This window comes from Leptidea sinapis, chromosome 20 (assembly GCF_905404315.1).
Source record: "Leptidea sinapis chromosome 20, ilLepSina1.1, whole genome shotgun sequence".
NCBI lineage: Eukaryota > Metazoa > Arthropoda > Insecta > Lepidoptera > Pieridae > Leptidea > Leptidea sinapis.
The window spans coordinates 8155793-8178669 of record NC_066284.1 but is presented as its reverse complement, the minus strand read 5'-3'; the positions used below and the strand labels follow the sequence as shown (position 1 = coordinate 8178669).

Sequence of the window (22877 nt, the reverse complement as noted above, 5' to 3'; positions counted from 1 at the left end):
ACAATGAATTCAAGCTCTAAAGGTTGATGCATCCCATATACGATAATTTATATTTATACAGTTTATTCATTGTTACTTTTTATGCAATAATTTATATTATTTAAACACGATTCATATATTGAATACAGCACCTTTCAAACTAATTTGTTTTGTATATTACAGACATTGTATAATACTCTATTTGATTGAAAAGAGTGGCCGTTGACTTTCTTGTATGTTCTTCTCTTCTTTTTTCGAAAATATGGTAAATTCAGTCATTCTAAAGAAATATATTTATATTGCCGATTCAAAAATGCTCAATTTAAGTCTAATTGAATAAAGTTTATTTACTTGACTTTGCTATATCACAGATATAAATGATTGAATATCAGTTATCACCGTAGATGATCAGCCCCGCCCGTTTAATAATGGACCGCTGCTCATTTTTTTTCTGTTTGGATCATTTACAAACTGACGCCGTAACCTACAATCCCCTTTTAACAGTCCTTATATAAAATGTAAACGACAGTTCGTTGCGCTATCGTAATCTATTAGTTAATCATTCCTACTCTAACATACGAAACAGTTTTTCTTGTATGCTGGCACGAAATATTTCATGCCATACTCTCACTTGACTACTTTTTATTTTTAAGAACCGCACCAATCATTGATTTATAATACTATTAAATGTCTTTAGTGCTTCGTTTTTAATCATAATAAAAATAAATTTTCCGATTCCACTATTTTTCCATCGAGACAAATTCATCCCAATAAATTTAGATCATCTCTTTGTCTATTCATAAACCATTCTATTGTTCTATCTATTCCAAAGCATTTCAGAAATCTTAGACTAAGTAAGTAAGCTCGCTTAGAATTACTTCGTGCTATTGTTTCGATACTTTCTTTTGAATCTATACATCAAATTGAAAATGATAATATATTTTTATTCAAGTTACAATGTACCCTTTAAAAAAATGCCTCATATTGAAGAAAATGAGGAAAAAGTGAAAGAAACTTAAAATGCGTCTATTTCTGCCGTGAAGCAGTAATGTGTAAACATTATTGTGTTTCGGTCTGAAGCGCGCCGTAGCTAGTGAAATTACTGGACAAAATAGACTTAACATAGTCAAGCTTATGGTTATCGTAAAGAATTGCCGGCTAGATTATGGGTACCACAACGGTGCCTATTTCTGCCGTGAAGCAGTAATGTGTAAGCATTACTGTGTTTCGGTCTGACGGGCTGTAGCTAGTGAAATTACTGGGCAAATGAGGCTTAACATCTTATGTCTCAAGGTGACTAGCGCAATTGTAGTGCCGCTCAGAATTTTTGGGTTTTTTGAGAATCCTAAGCGGCACTGCGTTGTAATGGGCATGGCGTATCAATTACCATCAGCTGAGCGTCCTGCTCGTCTCGTCCCTTATTATCATAAAAAAAAAATACACTTTTCATCGCATGTCACAATTCGATCCAATATTCCTTCATTTCTGTATCAATTCAACAAGGCAACACAAGTTTCAACACGCGTTTCTTTCTGCAGATCACAGATGAGACGCAAATGAGTCAATATTGTTGGTAAAGCAACTTTAAGCCATGTCGCTAATTCCTGGGTAGTTTGGCTCGGATCGGCTTCTACCATCTCTTTCAATTCATTGTTATTCACCTGTGGCGGTCTTCCACGTGGTTGGTTCCTCAAATCAAAGTTTCCATCATGAAAACATTTAAACCAAAATCGCAATGTGCATTCTTTAGCATTCCCCTCTCCAAACGCAACATTGATATTGCGAGCTGTGTCTGCCGCGTTAGGTCCGCGTCGGAACTCGTATTAAAAAATCACTCGAATTTTCTTTCGAATTATCTTTCTTGTCTAAGCTTCATTCAGCTTATATATAACAGCATATAAAACAACTAAAAGTCGATAATCGAATGTTGCACATTTTTAAAAGAAGAACTACCTACTTAAGTACCATGTGCAAAAGTTTCACTCAAAAATCTCACACCATGAAGGTTCTATGTCAACTCGAAGTACCTATTACAATAAACGGCAATTTCATACTCTAATCTCTATTATTTACAATTTAATCGATTTTGCGGACTTAACTGAACAGATTATCTACTGTAAAGTAGATCCTGTGTATGCAGACTACCTGAGAGTTGAACAAGACTTACTAAGATATACGAACCATGCGTGACTCTAACGGTAGGCTCAGTTGGTAAGAACGGTCGGAGGGAACCCGATAGGTAGTAGGTTCGAGTCCCGCATCGTTCATAAATTATCGTAACAGATTTAAATTGTACAATTAATCCCAGAGGTGAGGGATAACCCTTTAAAAATAAAACAATTGTTTAGATATAGTACGATTCAACGGTTAGGTTACCATTTAAAATAAAGCTACCCCGGTGATGTCCCGGGCGCCGGTTGTATTAAAAACGAAAGATTTAAAATAATCAGGAAACAGTCTCGACAAACTATTAGAAATAATTTTCCGCATTTCCCCTCTTGTTAATTTGGCGCGATAAATCAAATTCACCCCAACACGTTCTGTCACCCAACTTTCTCTTTTATCAGGTGAAAGTTCACCTCTAGTATTACCTATAATCATCTACCACGACAACAATTACGGTTTGCGTTTTAAGGTATAACCGAGAGCGATATATGTACTTTTTATTATTTTTATAACAATTATCAATGAACGTGAATATTAAAGGCTCACATGGTGGTAAGTGGTCACCCTCAAGTTTTTATTAGAAATTCAAGTACTGGTGACATTCATGAACTTCAGCCGTCGTCGAGTTTTCTTCTCACCCCCTGTGTGAGGGCGGAAGGAGGGTGTCAGGGCTGAGCCCTATACCCTGGCACTTCTTCTCTCAAGATAATGGGAGAGTCTTTTGGGTAATTGAGATGACTTCGATATTCGCTTGGATATTGGTTTGGACGCTTAATTTTTTTATTTTATTTTTTTTATTTTTTCGGCCGAAACTTCCAATCTATGTTTTAAGCTGCCCGCGATCGAAGCTATGCAATAGCTTCGATCGCGGGCCTTGAGCGTGGAGACCGAATCCAGAAATTCCGTAACAAAAATATCCTAAAACTTACTTACTAGATGTATATAGATATTTCGGCACGGTCATTACAGTTGCCGTAAAACAGCGGTTATCACGTATGCTTTTTTGTGCAGATGATCCCAGGTTCGAGCCTGGGGTACACCTTGTTTTTTTTTTATTTCTTTATTTTTTTTATCACGTTTTATTAATCTTTATTATTATGCCAAGCATTTTTATTTAGTTTTACCTGTCCCGTTGTCTGTCTGTAATCAAATCTTGCAAGTTAAATTTTACTCACTTCCCGTTTGCTTTTTTTTAAATTAATTTATCAAAAACAAAATACTGCATAAATAAATAATTATAATTGCATAAGTTGATAAAAAATGCTATGCAATAGCTTTACCGCGGCAGTCCCCCCCGAGTGCCACACGTCTTTTTTTTATTTCAATAAGGGACGAGATGACCAGGACGTTCAACTGATGGTAATTGATATGCACATAACAATGCAGTGCCACTCAAGATTCTTGTAAAACCCAAAAACTCTGAGTGGAACTAAAATTGCGCTCGTCGCCTTGAGATACAAGATGATAAGTCTCATTTTCGCAGTAATTTCACTAGCTACGGCGTCCTTCACACCGAAACACAGTAATGTTTACAAATTACTGCTTCACGGTAGAAATAGGCGCTGTTGTGGTACCCACAATCTAGCCGGTATACTGTGCAAAGGAGCCTCCCACTGGTGAAATTTTGCATTTAACAGTGACGTTAGTTGGTTGTCCCGTCTGATTTACCATTTGGCTATTTCATAATTATGTCTTGTCGTCTTAATACATGGTATTATAATTAACATTTTCTCACAAAACAATAAATTTAGGCTCTAAATATCTAAAAGCTTTCCAATTGGTTATGATGATTGCTGTTGTTGTATATTTGCATTATAAAATGCAATTATTTATACTTTGAAAGAATGCCCGGTAAGTTTTCTTATGTTTTAACATAATAACGGTAGATTTAATCCATTAAATGTTAAATGTAATAATGATTCTAAAGCGCTACCGTAAGTTTTTTTTCAATAAAAATCATTGCGAATTTCTGTTTGAATATAAATTGGAAAGAGCGCTAGCACGGAGCGCGAGAGGTCGCGGGTCCAGTCCCGCATAGTTCATAAAAAGTTTTATCTATCTATAGCTGACCCGGCAAACGTTGTTTTGCCATATAAAGTATAATTCACGCGATAGTTTTATAAATAATAAAATATTGCCTGTACATCATTTTGTTCTATTGTCAATAGTTTTTGCAGCGCACGCAAAAATAGGTTTTCGATTTTACACCTTGTGTTACAAAATAGCAATATTATTACGGATCCCTAATTTTGAAAAAAAAAACATAGCCTATAGCCTTCCTCGATAAATGGACTACCCAACACTGAAAGAATCAATCAAATCGGACCAGTAGTACCAGAGATTAGCGCGTTCAAACAAACAAACAAACACTGCAGCTTTACAATATTAGTATAGATTGACAAATTGTTATTTGTATACACGTAAAACTGAAAAAAATATGCAATGTCTCTAAATTTCTGAAGGTTTAATGTGCGAATGAACTGCATTTTATTTCTTTAACTAAAATTAATACCAATGCTCACGGGCAAAAAGTAATTCGATTACATAATAGTGTCATTTTTTAATAAAACGCTAATAACCTTTCTATTAAACCAAACGGAGGGTAACCCTCAACGTTATGGTAATTTATTAAAAATTAAAGCCTCGATAATATCTGTCTAAGTTGTATGCACAACAAAATGTTTTATGTGATTTATTGCCAACTTTAATTATACCCAAGTTTTCAGAGGTAAAGCTACTTCTGCCTATCGAGACCCGTGAAATTTTCATTGCACATTTTGGCCTCAATTTGAGAATCTCCTTTCTAATAATGCTTTTGATCTAATGTTAGATGTAAAAAAGTCGAAATAAATATCTGGTACGAAAATTTTTAACAAAAAAACAACCGACTTCAAATATACTATTCCAAAACAATAGATATATTAAGCACTAAAAACATAAAAATAATTGCGTATTTTTATACAATCTAATTATAGTTACGATTATTGTAATTTTTTGAATCACAGTAGCGTTGCCGGCCTTTAAGGAGGGTTTACTTTTTTTGAAGGTACCCATGTCGTATCGTCTCGGAAACACCGCACAAGGAAGCTCATTCCACAGATTTGTAGTACGTAGAAGAAAGCTCCTTCTGGAATTCTGCGGCAGGAATCTGGTGAAACAGCTCTTAGGAACACATGTGATAAATGCGGAAGAAGACACACACTGTAGCGACTTCCCTACGCAACGCCAAGTAATCCATTCGTTCACAGAACACTGGGTCCCTGGCTCTGCATTGCACGCGGTCAAATGGATCGAGCTGATACTAGGGTACGCCAGACCAGAGAGAGATGACAGCAATACTCCGTATGTTTCCGGACCGGCACTATGTAGACCGCTAGAATGCGGCCCGTCATAAGACAGCACGTGTGACTCTCCCACTTCTAAATTGACCTTAGTCGCCTCTTGCGACATCCTTGCGCCTGGGACTCCCCTATTCCTTTTAACGCCCTGGGGAGCACAGGGCTTGGATTATCATTAATAATGGCACATGTTTAAGAAATAAGTATGTACACACTTTTGCATTCCATGGAACCATAAGGTACAATAATCAGTTGTTTTAGTCTTCCTAAGATTCATCTTAAATGGCCTCTTGAAATACATTACACCGCCTTTTCAAGTCTTATAAATTCACTATAAATTAGGTATGTCTAAACTTTGAAGCTGCAATTACCGGAGTATGGATGTGTCATGAGTTCTGTGTTTGTGGCGTTTAAAACTTATTCAATACTTATGGAAATTGAGGACCCGCTGTCGTAATGTAGGACGACTTTGAAGTCTCTAGCAACTTTCGTGTTAATTTAACAAACAGAGATAACTGTAATAAATCAAAGTGTGTATAAATATTTTTAAGATTATCGCTTCCGCCACACAATTTGCAAAACGATGCCACACTTTAAAACATTATATTACAATCACACATACTAAAATTTTGATTACTTTTGGAGTGCTTAAGGCCAGTCCAGAAACATTCTGTATGACCCACGTAGTAAAATTTCAGCTAATTTCTGTAGTTTATTAGATACTCATAATAATATGGATCCTGTTAATAATCCTTCAACCACGACTGTATAGATTAAATCAATGTTAATAAATAGTTCTAATTTGGCACACAAAACTACATAAAGATCAATTACAAATAAATAAACAATAACTTAACTAGGTTTGTACATGATTGATGTTTCAAACTACTGAATTAGGTCACAGACATCGATAAACATTACATAAATTAGTAACTTTATACTTTCCTGGGTCTTGGCTCGCGATTAAGCTGAAGTTTTGTACTCGAATACAAAACTTTCTACCTCTTGTCAAACAGTTATCTCCTTGACTATAATTGTTGTTTTAGATAATATGACTACTATAAACTGTAATCTGTCTGTATAAAGATACAAAGCTACTTCAGAAATATTTTCTCTTATAGTACCACTAGCTGCACGGACATACTTCGTTCTGTTAAGTTAATAGTAAAAATAAAATAAATATACAGTTATTTCCGAGTGATCCCGTTATTTATATCTAAATAATACATAACGATATCATACAAAAATATGTTTCGTAGACTGCAATACTTTATAAACTTGATGATACTCACTCTAATGCTTTCCCAGCCGGTACCGCCGCAACCGCTATATCCCAGAATTTTAAATCTGTAATATCTTCGAAAATATTCATCTAAATTACATGTTGTAAAAAGCCATAATGTTCTATATTAAATGAAAAACGTATTTAATTAACGCTGTATTGCTTAAAATCGCTTCGTAAATAATAATAATAATAATATTGGCACACTTTTTTACACAAATTATCTTGCCCCAAGTTAAGCATATATCCTGTGTTATGGTTTACAAGACAATGATATATTTAATACAATATATTTACTTAAACATACATAAAATCATATAAACATACCTAAATACATTTAAACATCCATGACTCATACTTATACACATATCCAAATAGGTCATTACATCTCGTAAAAAGTAAAGGATAAAATATGATTAGTGTGGGTTGTTCTTAAGTGATAGACGTATACAACCCAAACTTTTTTGTAGACCTTTTTATTTTTTACAATATAGTAGTTAATTATTTTGATATGTCTCGTAGAGGTTGTAAGCGCAAAAAATGTGTTTATTATTCATATTATAACTATTTAACTTTAACTAACATATTAAAAACGAAAACGCAGACATCCGAGGCAAACCTAAAATAACCGGTGCACTTACTTTCTCCCTTAAAAGAAAATGGAAGTGGGCAGGGCACGTGACCAGATACTCTGACGACAGATGAACACACAGAATAATTAAATGGTCCGGCCCTCGAGGCATTAGAAAGAGAGGCAGGCCTTGTGGTAGGTGGACAGATGAAATAGTGGCGGTGGCGGGGCAAAGTTGGATAGAGACTGCAAAAACCATAACTAAATGGAGTTCTTTGGAGGAGGCTTTTACCCAAAAGAGTCCATACAAAACCAGAGATAGAGATAGTAACTTAAACAATTGTTATTTTTGCATGGAATCAAATAAAGCTTCATTATTATTATTATAACATATTAAGACCACATCAAAGTCCATTGCGTACTTTTAAAAATCTAAGCATAAATAGGTACAGACAGCGGGAAGCGACTTTGTTTTATACTATGTAGTGATTATTACGTTTTAATTTTAGTTTTGTTTTAATAGGTTTAATGAGTTTATTTTTCCAAAATAACAAAAGTTCACAATAATTCTAAAATATAAAAGTAAACATAATTATGAAAAGTGACTAAATACAATAATAATTCAAAATGTAATAATTTTGTTTCAATTTTTTAGAGTATGTGAATTAGGTACCATAAATTAAAATTTTATAATTTTTTCATTCGTCATCATCATCTTATCATGGGATTTTGTACACGTTGTCAAGGCTAACTTACAAATACATACCGCTATAACAAAAATAAATATGCCATACCATGAAGAAAAATAACAAAAAGAGGGCATTTAGGACACAATTATTTAACGTCAACGACGTGTATGGTACAAGGTGAAATTTTAGGTCCGTTTCTATTCGTCGTAGTCCGTCAAAAACAAATCGTTGCAATATCAAAAATTTACATTAACATTTTCACCTTCACTGTTCTATTTTACATTCGTTTTTGGCAGTAATTTTATCATCGTAATCTTCATTTTGTCCTTATAAATGCGAAAACAAATCAAATCCAAACAAATCAATCAATCAAAAGTGTTTTTGTTGTTTTATTTATTTAGAACATACCAATGCTCTAAAAAGGACCCGCAAACAAAAACACAATAAAAGAAGAATATTTAAATCTTCTTAAATATATTCGACTACAAAAAAATCACGGGGCTTTTAGGTTTATAAGCAAAAAATTCTTGATATAGGTTAGGCCTCCATTTTATCATCAATATTTATAAGTGTTGAGCAAATGATCTAACAAAATTTATCGGAATTCAATGTCAAGATTGGCGCCTTTCCGCGACATTTGGAGGCACCTGGAGTTCATTCGGGACTGCAGTTAAAATTTAAAAGATATTTATTTTACTAAAGAAAGAGATACCTTCAATATACGGATTATATATGTACGACGATATATTAATATAAAGACGATTCAACTCTTTAAACAAACAAACATTTTGTTTGCTTAAAGCCGAAATTTCATAGATTTTACATATTTAGTAGCAATAATTCCATTTATGAATGGTTTTACTCACTAAAACCCTGTGTTGCAAATATCAATTCATAAATAACAAAAATATTGTATTTGGAGGGGTGACACTTTAGAGGTGCGTACAGACTGGTGAAACATAACATGATATTATGAATCGTTCTACCTTTCATTGCATGTTCGCTGCAAGCGTGGACTCATATCGCGCTCACACCGCGCATTCACTACGTACCTCCCAAGTACGTCTGTTTCCGCCATTGAGCTGAGAACGCGCCCTTTTGTGTTCGTTCTTAAAACCTACAGATCACGGGTGTTGTGAAATGCTCATTTTGCGCGCACAAGACTTCATATGTCATATTTCCGTTCCTAGTTTTGAACGCTCGCAGGTATTGTACGTGTAGACTGTACAGGGTATGACTGACCACAGGTTGCGTGATGTCATATTTCTGTTCCTAGTTTTGAACGCTCGAAGGTATTGTTCGTGTAGACCATAGTTTCTCAACCTTATTTTGCTGAGTATTTTCGTGTATTTTTTTGCCTTTTTAGACTATATTTTTTAATCTACCCTCGACCCATCTGCGCCATCTCAATGCCCCCTAATTTCCTCTGGGTCTTCTACTGCCCCCCGCCCACAAGGGGGCGTTATCGCCCACGTTGAGAACCTATGGCTGTAGACTGTACAGGGTGTGACTGACTGCAGGTCGCGTGATGTCCCGCGGGCGCGGTGCCGATGGCGCGGGCTGAGCGTGCTGGGCTAGGCGCCGATGCGCGCCTGCCTCCTGGTGTGTGCGGCGCTCGCGCTTGCGCCGGGCCGGCCGCGCGCCGCCGCCCACCTCCCCGCAGCGCCGCCACTCCACCCGGCGCGCATACACCACATCAAGACACAGATATTAGCAAAGGTATCTATTTATGAAAATAAGGGACGAGACGAACGGCTGGAAATCAGTTGCATATGGCGGCGACATGGGACGGGTCGTCCCCTTCCCTAAAATATAGTTGAGGGAGGCGATGGCTGGCTCATGTGTAATGCTCGTGAACGGGCACTGCTCGTGGTGGCAGGATGATCCTGTTGCCGGAGACTCGGTTTCAGATTCTTAAACGATATTGTGTGTATATATATGTATGGATATATACATATTTATTTATTTATAATAGCTTATAAAATGCTGGTGTATAAAAAATGCTTAGTGTATAAAAAGGTGCTTAAAAAATTTATGGTGTATGTGGATGATGCAGCTACTGTACTCAATAACTTTTGTATTAATTTAGAATTACGTTTTTGACTTACTCGTGTAAGACATTGACTATTTGACGTTTGAGAGTGTCTGTTGCATCATTTTAAATTTTACATATTATGTTGTAATTTGAAATGATTTGTAAATCGATGTACTTAAATGTAAATCTTGATATAAAAGAGTGGCAATGAGTTTCTTGCTACTTCTTCTCATTAACTCAACCCTTTACGAAGTAGCGGTAGATTCAATAAATAAAATATATTTTTTTTACATTCATAAGTGTCATTTCCGTGACCTACGTGAATAAACTGATTTTGATTTGATTTGATTTAACAATAGATGGAATTTCTCAACTTGGAAACACAATGTCAATGTGAATCTCGAGTTGGTACTTTTTGCCAGAATTTAATACATGGTCACATAGTTGGTCTTATAATTGGTTTACATAAATCACTTAACTACTGTGTTTCGGTCTAAAAGGCGTCGTAGCTAGTGAGATTACTGGGCAAATGAGACTTAGCATTTTGTCTCAAGGTGGCGAGCGCATTTGTAGTGCCGCTCAGAATTTTTGGGTTCTTTAAGAATCTTCAGTGGCACTGCATTGTTATGGGCAGGTCGCTCGTCTCGCCCATTTTCATTAAAAAAAATCATTAAAATATAATATATTTTTCTAATCTAAAGGCCGGCTTGCTGTCGATTTTTCTGACATTTATTACTAACTTCTCACCAAGACTTCATTTTCATTAAATTCATGTCGCGGTCCCTCAAGCACTCTTACAAGTTTTGAGATATTTTTTCATGAAAATCAGGGACCAGACGAGCAGGACGTTCAGCTTATGGTAGTCGATAAGCCATGCCTATTAAAATGGAGTGTCGCTCAGGATTCTTGAAAAACTCACGGAGATTATCTGGTTACAGAACCCTGTTACCCTGAACAGAATATACAGTGACTATATAATATCACACTAATTACACATAATCAAAGATATTGTAACCTGCGATTGTCTATAAGCAAACATATATTTACCATAAGTGTGATAGATAGAAAACTGAGCATGGAATCCTAAAATCGCTACCATCGTAACCATAATATCATCCAAAGGAGTGTTACTATGAAAACGAATGATATAATGTTGTACTGAATTTCATTACAACACTTGTTTGGATGATGTAATGGTTATTAGAACATTCGGTGTTTTAATGTTGGCAATAAGCTAACTGTTTTAGAATCTTTATTAGAGGTTTTAAAGCATGGGTGTAGATAAATCAATATGTAATGATGTGTTTACAGTTAGGTTTAACATCGAGGCCGATGCCGTCCGGGACACCGCCTCGTGACGTCGTGCGTCAGATCCTGGCCAGAGCTGCTGACCCCCACCAGGAGCCGCCTCCCCAGGAGCACAGTATGAGAGAGGTCATCGCCATTGCACACAGAGGTTACTAACTCCAAACATATTATATATATTATGTACAAGAAAAGTCAAAACAGCGTGTTTCGCAAGAATTTTGTAGATTCATCTGCCAGTTGCAGTATTTCCTAGCCGATATGACTTAGAGACATTCTTGCTTAGAAAATAGTACTACTTCATGGCCATCAATGCAATCTGGTATTGAATAATATGTAAATTGTGCATCCGCGGGCTTTGTTACTTCCTCTCAGCTGTACCACTTACCCGTTTTATCTTTAGCTAAATCATCTTTACAAACTCAATATATTTTGAAAACCTTACCTCGTTGACCAACATTAATTAGATGCATTTACAGAGTGATCATTACACTTGTTTGTATATTTACATGATAGGTATTACGAGTCTGCAAGCCATATACTGTGTGCAATATATATTTTAAAATTAGTAGTACTGCTTCAATACGATCGTTGTTCATAATATTTTTAAAGGTTGCAATATTTAAAAATAGTTCTTGACAACATTTTCACTATATTGTAAACGGTAATAGAATATCTTAGATAGTTGTTGACTCAAGGATAATCATTTGTCACTGTTGAAATGCCTCTTGAAAAGCTGGCTGGTTTTTCTTGGGGCAGATTTGCAGTGTAATAATTAACTTTAGTTGGATTTTTATGTATGATAGGATCATCTTAAACGAAGAGATAAACTCGATTTCATCCCGTTTTTTAAATTTTTGTTTTTTTTAACACCTTTTTTACCTTTTCAACATTAAATCAAGGTTTTTAAAGTGTTATTTAAAATTTTGTTGGTCTTTTAGTAAACTACGTCTTGTGCTACTCCTAGTTCTTCTTTTTCCAATCCTAATTATTACTTCTATCACAATATAGCATTCTATCTTTTATGTTATTTACACACTTACTGCATCTCACTCTGCTGTTAAGCTTTACACCTCTTAAGATTTTTCTGTCACTTTATAATTCTTAAGTTTTATAATAAGTGTACACGTTGTTCTAAATATTGAGATGATCCAATTTTATACAAACTTTTGTTTTATATAACCACAGTTATTGTTGAAATTTTTTTGTTTGAAAGGATAATCAATGTCTTTATTTTATTTTATTTCTTCCAGGTATAGCTGAACACTTCTAACCAATACAGATTATCTTCATGTACTATATTTTGTTGAGTTCCGTTAATGCAACTTAAAATAATGGGCTCTATTATGTTGATTGTAAATATTTTACGATATATTCTATCAACCATTATATATCATTATATCAATCAACTAAAAATAAAACTTACTCCTACACATGGAGACTTAGAATCAAATTATTTTTTCTAATAAATAAAATAAATTTTTATAATCTTATAATCCGTTTAAATATAAGACTCAATTAACTTTTCTGATTTAAATTCTATTGTATGATTTTATTTACTGGAGTTGCAGGGTACATAAAATGGCAAACAATGTGGTGCAATATGTGTGAAATCCACAACTGAAACCAAAATTGGGTGAGTATTAGGTGGTATTAGCGTCTGCAATGTATAATATATTAATATTATATAGTAATTATATAATTATTTAAAATAAATTATAATTATTAAAAGTAAAAAACACGCTTTATTGGCAATCTTAATAAAAAAAGTTGTAACTTATTATTAAATATGGAGGCAATCTCCAATGTATAAAATCTAGATAAAATTCAAATACACATAACACATACTTTGTATCGCTTATGAAATTAATTCTTCTGTTTTATTTTCAAAACAGTATTAAATGAATTGTAGTAAGGAGGACATTGTATAGAATCTATTTGTTTCAGGCAAATGGTATGTTATAGCATCAGTCCATGATACGTGTGCAGATTTTTAAAACGTGTGGGTTATAGTTATTCATTTGAAAAATTCCGTTGCACAGGTTAAAGCGTTTAATAAACTAAACTTAAAAAAATACTTGGGAATATTCCCCTTATAGACAAAATGCCATGACAGTCAAGTTCCTCGTGTTTTACTTACATTTAAAATTAATTCCAAAAAGTATGAATAAAACGGATTAACTGAAGAAATTTTTACCTCTTCCACTCTCGAGCCAAGACTTGATTTTCTTTCTCAAGAGAGTGATCACGATAATTCACAAGTAACAAGAATATCAGGAGTTGCATGAAAGGGTTGATGCGAGCAGAAAGAAGCTTGAAAGTAAATCAGGATGTAGAAACCAGGCGTGATTGAATTGGAGTATAAATACGACATATTATTTGCAACTGTTGTATTTTCAATTAAAGTAATTAATGTTATTGTTTTCGAATTTCAGATTATAAAACTTGCTTGCGATGAGACTGCAAATAAAGAAGCAGAAGAAAATGAATTATGACATGTAAGTCAACCATATACCGCATATTATTAATTATTCGCATAATTTTGTGTAATGAAATTACTTTTGCGGTGTGTCCAGCTCTTTGATTTTTTTATGGAAAAGGAGGACAAACTAGCGTACGGGTCACCTGGTGTTATGTGATCACCACCGCCCACATTCTCTTGCAACACCAGAGGAATCACGAGGAGTTTTTTGAAGGTACCCATGTTGTATCGTCCCGGAAACATCGCACAAGGAAGCTCATTCCACAGCTTTGTAGTACGTGGAAGAAAGCTCCTTGAAAACCGCACTGTCTAGGACAGCCACACATCCAGATGGTGGGGATGATATCATAATATGTGGCGTGTCGTGCGAAGGTGGATTTCGGCGGCAGGAATCAGGTAAAACAACTCTTCTTTTTCTGGGTTTTTTGGGCCAAGGTAGCCTTACGTAGTAGCAAAGTGGTCGATTGATGTCTACTAAGACTAATCAACATCTAAACGATGTCCTACTTGAGCTACGGGCTCGTTACAGTTTCTGTATTACTGCGTTGTGTGGAGGCCGCATTACTGCACAAAAAATAACAATGGCTTATAAGTGGTTCGCATTTACAAAAAATCTCATTGTTCGTTGGAGTTTTTATTGCGACGATAGACGTCCTTTAGTAGAATAGCTTATGCAAGTTGTTGGACGCCCGCCAGCCGATGCGTAGCAGTGGGCCGGCTGCTCGGTCGCTCACCCGTCCAAACCGCGCCCTGGATATTCTGCTCCTTACCAAACAAATTGAGATTTAATTATGCTTTAGGCTTGCGTAACTGAAAGGTCAATGCGATCCTACAGAGCATCAGATGTCTGTCTAGACTGATATCTGGTGTATCTCAATTCAATTCATAAACTCATGAAAGATATCGTTTGAGACTTTCGGAAATACGTAGGTCTCACTAAAAGTTTTGCGTTACTTAAAAAATCAACATTTTATACCTAAAATATTATGTTTATTTCTTTTCAAAATACTCTCCTTTACATTTTAAACATTTTTTCATGCGATCGAACCATGTTTAAAACAGGAGGACCACAGATCTGTAGGCATGTTTTCTGCGTGCTGATTGAATGCTATCTACTGCCTCTTCAGAATAGGTAAAAGTGAATCTTTGATTTTGGGGAAGGTTACTAGGTTGGGGCTTTGTGCAGGATGGGTGACGAGTTGTACTTTTTCGAAAGCTAAAAATGACTTAGTTTTTTTTGGCCGTGTGTGAAGAAGCGTTGTTATGATGAGGAGAACGTGGCGTTTTGGTCGTCTTTCGCGAACTTTTTGAAGCACCCTGGGTAAACAATTTGTAGAATACCACTCGCCATTAACACTTTTTTGATCTTCAAGTGGAATTGTGCTGAGAAAAAAATGCGATCATTTTTTACCAACGTTTCTCGCCTGCCTCATTTTTGTTGGCCTGTTCTCATTTTCAAACACCCATTCACAAGATTCCTGATTTTTTCGGGTTCACGTATCGTATGACATTAACACAGGAGTGTTAATGTCATAAACAGCATTAAAATGTCCGTGGTCGAGTACCATTCAACGCGAGACCGCCTCTACTCCGCTGTCAGTTCATGATCCAACGACAACAAAGTTTCTGAACAATCAATTCTTCGTGTAAAATTTTCTGAATTTGTCTCATACCAATCCCCCATAATCCTCGAATTGTCTCATAGGTAATCCGCGGTAATAATTTTCTTCAATTAGCCGCTTAACATTAGCCACATTATTTTGGTTGACAGCAGTTGAAGCCCGCCCTTCACGAATTCGTCATGTTAAGAAACCCGACCTCTCTCAAATTCAGCAAACAATCGCGTCGCGGTGCTATAGTAAAATATAGGTTTACTATGTATATAAAATATTTTTGTTGTAATGAATGCATGGTTTACTTTACTTCAAATAAAATGTCAAATATAGTCAACTAAGTATAACTGTTTACAAAATCTGAACATTCCTTATGGACAAGTACATCGTAATTCAGGTCGAACGCACGAATATGAAAACTCCGAACTGCTCTCAGAGTTCTCCTTCAGTTAAATCTGACACACTTGTTTATTTGTTTACAAGTATCTAGTTACATGCTCGTATTGTGTGCACTGTGCAGTGCAGTGACTGGCAAGCGTTGTGAGTGTGATGTATGGAGTGCTTTACGTTTGGTTTTTAAACTTGGCTTCAGTTACAATTTTACAGAGACTGAGTTTGTTTTTAATTTTTATATATATAACTTATATTTGTTTTTTAATTACTAATTTTTAAGAGTGCCCGAGGGAGTGCGATATCAATTGAATGAGAACGAAGACGTGGTTAGAAGCTGGGATAAATTTCAAAAAATCGGCATCAAGCGGGCCTTTAATCTGATTAGATTAGACAATTATATTCTAATGATTTTTTTAAACCAAGTATGTGAGCATGTATAAAGTTGAGAAGCTCCGTTTTAAGTATATTGTTGTGCACTTGATTTCCACCATGAGCTGTTAAAATTTTTTGTACAACTAGTATCTCCTCAATCGCTCTCTTCTCTAAATTGTAAATCTTTTTCTCCACTGTTGCTCGAAGAAAGTCGTCAATCCCTTTCCACTTTCCATCTTTATTATCTACGCGAGCTTCAATATAGCAGCAAAAGTGCAAACAACATTGTCAAAGCAGGTGTACTAGAATACCATTGTTTTTCGGAGACTTTACCACCAACCTATTGGCACCAGAGGCACTAGTTATATAAAGATCAAGAACACGAAACTGGTTATATAGTTGTTAATAAAATTAAAGTGATAAATTATACACGGTCCATATCGTGGTTCCATAAAAAAACCAGATGAAATTTGCAGATGAAATCTGAAACATGGGACACTGGATCATCGGTAAATATAGTTGAAATGAAAAAAAAGTTTAAAGCTTCAAGGAAACGAATGATTGAACATGGAGTTAAAAATTATAAGTATTTATACAAGGCGGTAGGTAGATACCAATACTAATGTTACACATCCCTATCAATTCAAATAAACCTACGAGTGAAGACCAGAAAGACACAAAAAACTAGATTTCTTAACTTACTTCTCGGCATCATTCCAGATAATCTGAAAATTACTCAATAATCAACTATCTACGGATTCCGCATGCATAATAAAATAATATAATAGAAATGATTACAAAACTACCCTCAATTAACTTTCTCGCAAACTACCAATATGGGTTAAGATCTCAATATAGTACAATTTCCGCTTTATATATAAATTAAGTAACTAAAATAAAAGCAAGTATTGACTGAAAAATATGACTCTATGTATTTTATCAACCTTAGCAAAAGCATTCAAATTGTCAGCCATTCACTTTTATTACCTTAAATAGCCAATCTAGGCATCTGTTAAACTTCATTTGGGTCAACGACATGATATTGTCATGATAATCATCAAATTAAGCATTTATCACTTTATACGGGGATCTTCAAAGGTCAATTTTAGGACCCCTGTTATACTTAATTTATGTCAACAACGTAATAATATAGGAAATAATTTTGCACGGTCAAATTATTCCTTATTTATTTATTTATTGTTAATAAGTACGGCCTAAAATATTATATACACAAAAAATAATATTGTTTTCAAATAAAAATAAAATATGTATTAAAATAAAATCCAATTAACAATAAAATTCAAACAATGTCAAAAGTTTAATAAGAAAAACATATTATATTTACTAAGATGTTGAGACAATACACAAACATTGTCAATCGTCGTCTTACAAAATTACTTAATTGATTAGATGAACAAAACAAATAATCAATTTATGCTGATGGTACTTTTAAACCTTACATAACAAACTAAATATTTTGATATTATAATTTTTATGAAATATTTGAGATTAAAAACGTTACGTAAGTGTTGGTTGTAAATATCACGTAAGTATTTTACAGCTATTGTAAAATACTCATTGATTTGAAAGAGTCGTTGAGTTTCTTGTATGTCCTTCCCACGAGCCTTACTTTATATAATCAAATGCTTAATTCGATAATAAAAAAAAATAAACATTATGCAGATTCTGAAAACTTTATGCCTATTTGAATAAAGTTTATAATTATTATGTGTTTGACTTTGAAAGTGTATTTTGCGCACCTTCTAAATATAATAAATCTCAAGCCACGCACATTATGATTTGAGTTAAAAAAAAAAACTATTTTTCCCTTCAAAAATTTAACAATAAATAATATACAAATTGAATAAAAAAAGAGAAACAAGAGCCAATGTAACGTTGTGACATTAGTAAATAACATTGACAATATAAAATTATATGATGAAGAAGAAGTGACATTTTTAAGTGTATCATTGGGTCATCGCAATTACCTGGCATTGTCAGAAACGGAGCGTTTCTTGGAAGTTAAAAAAAATAATAGAATAACTAAATTGCTCTGTAAACAGTTATACAAACTTAAACCATAATATGTGTGTAAGACACTGAAATTTACACAAATTGTGTGTCATTATCATGTCCATTTTTTCGCAAGGCTTTTTCGTCTATGATTTATTGCCTGAGATATATTTGGATTAGTTTGCTTGATCTAGATTCGGTCTGTCTGCAGAAAGGCCGAAAATTAATCCAATTAGCTAAATGTTACTGGCTGTATGAGTCTGAGGCTGTTGGAGAACGTAGACATAGAAATATATTGTTAATAAATATTTATGTTGATATTTCAATGACACTACTTGTAAAGGATTTTTCGTTTTTTTTTATTTTTCTTATACATCAACGACCTAACCTGATTACACTTAACTAGGCTGCCGTAAAATTTACGCATCAATAATCGCTTCCGATAATCCGTGCTTATATAGGTATATCCACCAGGCTATATATACGGTAGTTTTTTATGAAAATAAGTAGCGAAACGAGCAGGACGTTCAGCTGATGGTAATTAATACGCCTTGCCCATTACAATGCAGTGCCGCTCAGCATTAATGAAAAACCCAAAAATTCTGAGCGGCACTATAATTGCGTGCATCACCTTGAAACATAAGATAAATCTCATTTGCCCAGTAATTTCATTAGCTACTGCGCCCTTCAGACCGGAACATAGTAATATTTACACATTGCTGCTTCACGGCAGAAATAGACTCCGTTGTGGTACCCATAAACTAGCCGTCATCTTCTGCAAAGGAGCCTCCCACTGGTAAAAGTTTTGGTCCTATTTGAGTTTTGGGATATTCCTACCATCCAGAAAGAAAGAAAATTGCTAGGATGAATGCAATTTTCGTTTTAAGTAAAAGTATTGCGCGTGTCACTTAAAGACACATGATGTAAAGTCTCATCCGCCCAGTAATTTCACTGGCTACGGTGCCCTTCCACCAAAAATAATATACTTGCACATGTGCTTCATCATCCAGTTTATAGATGCTTTCCACAAGTAAATGCCTCCACACAAATGCCTTAATGGGTCTTAAATACTTGAACTGCTTCAACACTGATTTGTGAATAGCTATTGTTATATTTATACATAATTTTTGAACACTTTGGTAGATGTTTATTAATACTAGAATTAACAACAACAATAACAGTGTTCGTCCGGAACTTTAATAAAAATGTTTGATGCATATTTACAATCGATCCAGCTCCACGCGAATTTCGATGTTTAGATCCATATGTGGGGCGCTCAAAAAATTTTCATGAACAAAAAATCACCTTATAATATGGAAAAATAATTTTATTAAATCATTTCAAAGCACTCTACACCACTAGACTCTATACAAAGTCTCATGCCTCTAAAACAGTTTTCGAAACACTTTTTCCAGTCTACCGCAGATACCTCTTCTATGGCCTTTTCAATGCGTTTAGTCATTTTCCTGCGACGAAAACGGAATCCCATTCAGTACATTTTTATAATTTACGAAATGAAAAAAGTCACACGTGCTAGACCATGACTGTGAGGAGGGTAACTCGTGACTTCAACCGGTGTGGTATCCAGGAAGTCCCTTGTTTTTAACGCTGAGATTGATCGCGTGTGAATTGTCGTGGTGTAGCAATAGTTCGTAGAGCCCGGTATTCAGTCGCCTGTCGCTCATGGCAGTAAATACTTCTGTCAGGCATTATGTTGTTATACCATTCAGCGTTAATGCAGCTTTGACTTTGTAATGGCATCGACACAAAAAAATTGGTTTCGATTTGGAACAGCCAAACTGTTGACTAACGATTTGTTTTGGGATCGATAAATCTAGGATTCATCTTCATTTATTCCGGCACATGTCCTAATATTATAAATACACCGAGACAATTCTGCTTAATATACATTGATCACCTAACGGCACCATTCCAAACGGGCCAGCTTGTGAGCTTTGGTGAGGTTGCGCCCAGCACGAAACTATCCTTCCTCTTTCTCATCCTCACGCAAATGTGCTTGTATAGATTTTAGTGACCGGTTCCCGATGCAATCTGCAATATATGCTGAATTTCTACGTATTTAATTCGTTTGTTTACTTGAATTAAATTATTCACTGCAAGCACATTTGTCTTGGTAGCAGCTGTCGAAGTATGACCATTTCCTTCCTTGGAGGATAACTCCATCGACCGCCCTTAAATTCGTGATACCAACGGTTTAGAAGGGCCTTTATTCATAAACTCCTTCGACAACACTTCCCTTAACGGCTGGACCACTTGGCGTTGCGTAGAGACGTCGCTTCATTGTGTGTCTTCTACCGCATTTATCACGGAGAGTGTTCCGAAGAGCTGTTTAACCTGATTCCAGCCGCCGAATTCCACCTTCGCACGACACGCCACAAGTTAGGATATCATCCCCACCATCTGGATGTGTGGCGGTCCTCCACAATGCGGTTTTCAAGGAGCTTCCTTCCACGTACTACGAAGCTGTGGAATGAGCTTCCTTGTGCGGTGTTTCCGGGACGATTCGATGGGTACCTTAAAAAAAAGCGCGTACACCTTTCTTAAGGGCCGGCAACGCTCTTGTGATTCCTCTGGTGTTGCAAGAGAATGTGGCCGGCGGTGATCACTTAACACCAGGTGACCCATACGCTCGTTTGTCCTCCTATTCCATAAAAAAGAAACTCTATTTATTAAAGTCGATGAAATGACTCGTCTGGTTTAAGTCCACATTTGAAATCATAAAATCAGATCGCAGAATCCATTTTTCAATGAGACATGATACTTCAAATAAGCTCTCAAAAAATTTGGAGTGATATTTGAAATTCGAACGATGTTATTTTTACTCGAAAATAACCACATATTTTTAAATTGTTACAATTCATACATAAAAGTGTGAACGGTAGGTATGTTTATTCAAGGCCAATAAGGTTGGCCCTTATGTTTTCTTTGGTATTATATATTGATAGTATACACTTCACTTGTATAGAACAAAATATTTTGTAGTAGTACATTTAATATGCAACTACAAAATGTAGTTGTACAGACGATTGCCTCTAAGGTGATCCTATACGAAAATTTGACAGTGAAGCATACACTGAAGTAAACATATGTGTTCACTTATGTTGTTACGTTTTCTTGTTTTTTCTTACAGTACCTTATATTGTAGTGAAAACTACTAACTATTATTTTTTGGATATTGAATAAGAATGAGCCGTCATATATAATATTATTATAGTACTGTGAGCAAAAGAACCTGATAATTAACCATTTAATTCTAAATTCCAGATTCCAAGAGCAGTATGGTGCCTTGTCATCGTCTCAGAAGATTTACAAAATGGATCACTTAATAAAATCCATGCAATTACCAAAAATGGTGAGCAGAGATAACGACTGAAGAAGAAGAAGAAGGTTCAACTTATTGTTAGCGTTTATGCGATAACTATCAAATGCGACCTGCATGTCTGCAGTTGCACACGGGAAGTTGGTGATCCAGTTGAAAATACTCTAAAGAGGCTCAAAGGATGGAAATTTCCGTTAGATGGGCGCCCGTCATTTACATGCAATAAGACCAAGTAAAGGTTGATCACCTGGCGGTCTTGTAGTGAGGTAAATGTCCTATGCATGATTGTTGAAGGTAAAGCGAAAAATTTTTATGTTATAGGAATAGGTCTGCAGTTAGCTATAGAAGTAATAAAAAAATATTCAACTGACATCTGTTCTCTGTGGGCAATTAATTTGTATAAAATAATTAAATTATTTGTGGATTCACAACAAAGATCGAATAAAATGCTCTATCAAATATAATTTTGTTTACTTTTTTATTTTACCGCATAAATAATTTGTCGATATTTTAAAAGAAAAATTTAAAAATTCACTGACTAGGCTACAGCAGTATTTAATCTTTTTTATGAATTCTATGAGCTTATAAAATTGAACAACGATCCAACGTTGAAAGAAGATGTACGTAGGTAACTATTCTAAGATATTTAAAAAAAATATGAGGAGGTCTAACATATCCATATTTGCGACCTCATAATTTATTCAAATAATAAAGTAAGAACGAGTTGGGCAATAATAAATAGGGAAACAGGTTAAAATAAAACAAATAAAGACTCGATTTGTATTAAAAAGATCATCGCAAATAGAAGAGATATTGCTGAAATTTTGTAACTTTTTCTAATATTCCTGTTCAGATTTCAACTAGTTTAAACTAAAGTTCTGAATAAGCAGAATCAAAACTTTAAAGTTTTGTTACTACTAATGAAATAAGTATGTTACGTCTATGAAATATATTTTACTCATTAAATGTAAAAAAAATATTCTGATGTATGGACCATATCTGTGAGTAGGTATTAAAGAAGCCACGGTAATTACAAATTTTGATCCACAATTATGATTTTTCCAGATTATCTAAAGTAAAGTTATGCCATTTTTAAGTCAGGGGACAGAAATTAGACCCTGGTGGGTACCAGGAATATTCTGTGATTTTTCGTAAACATTTGATTGCGTAGATCGTTCTATTATCTTATCCGTATACTCAAACATCATGCTATAAAATAAAAGACATTTGATTTTATTACTTTATACTGAGCTAATAGAATCCAGACAGCAGTAATTAATAATAAAACTTCATCAGGAG

The 22877-nt window shown here is 34.8% G+C and overlaps 1 long non-coding RNA gene across 1 annotated transcript; it reads left to right on the top strand.

Moving 5' to 3' along the window:
* Positions 1-11522: 11522 nt before the first annotated feature.
* On the top strand, positions 11523-22022 carry LOC126970212 (uncharacterized). Its single transcript, XR_007730563.1, has 3 exons — positions 11523-13001; positions 13801-13863; positions 21524-22022. It is a non-coding gene; the product is annotated as an uncharacterized LOC126970212 (long non-coding RNA).
* Positions 22023-22877: the final 855 nt, after the last annotated feature.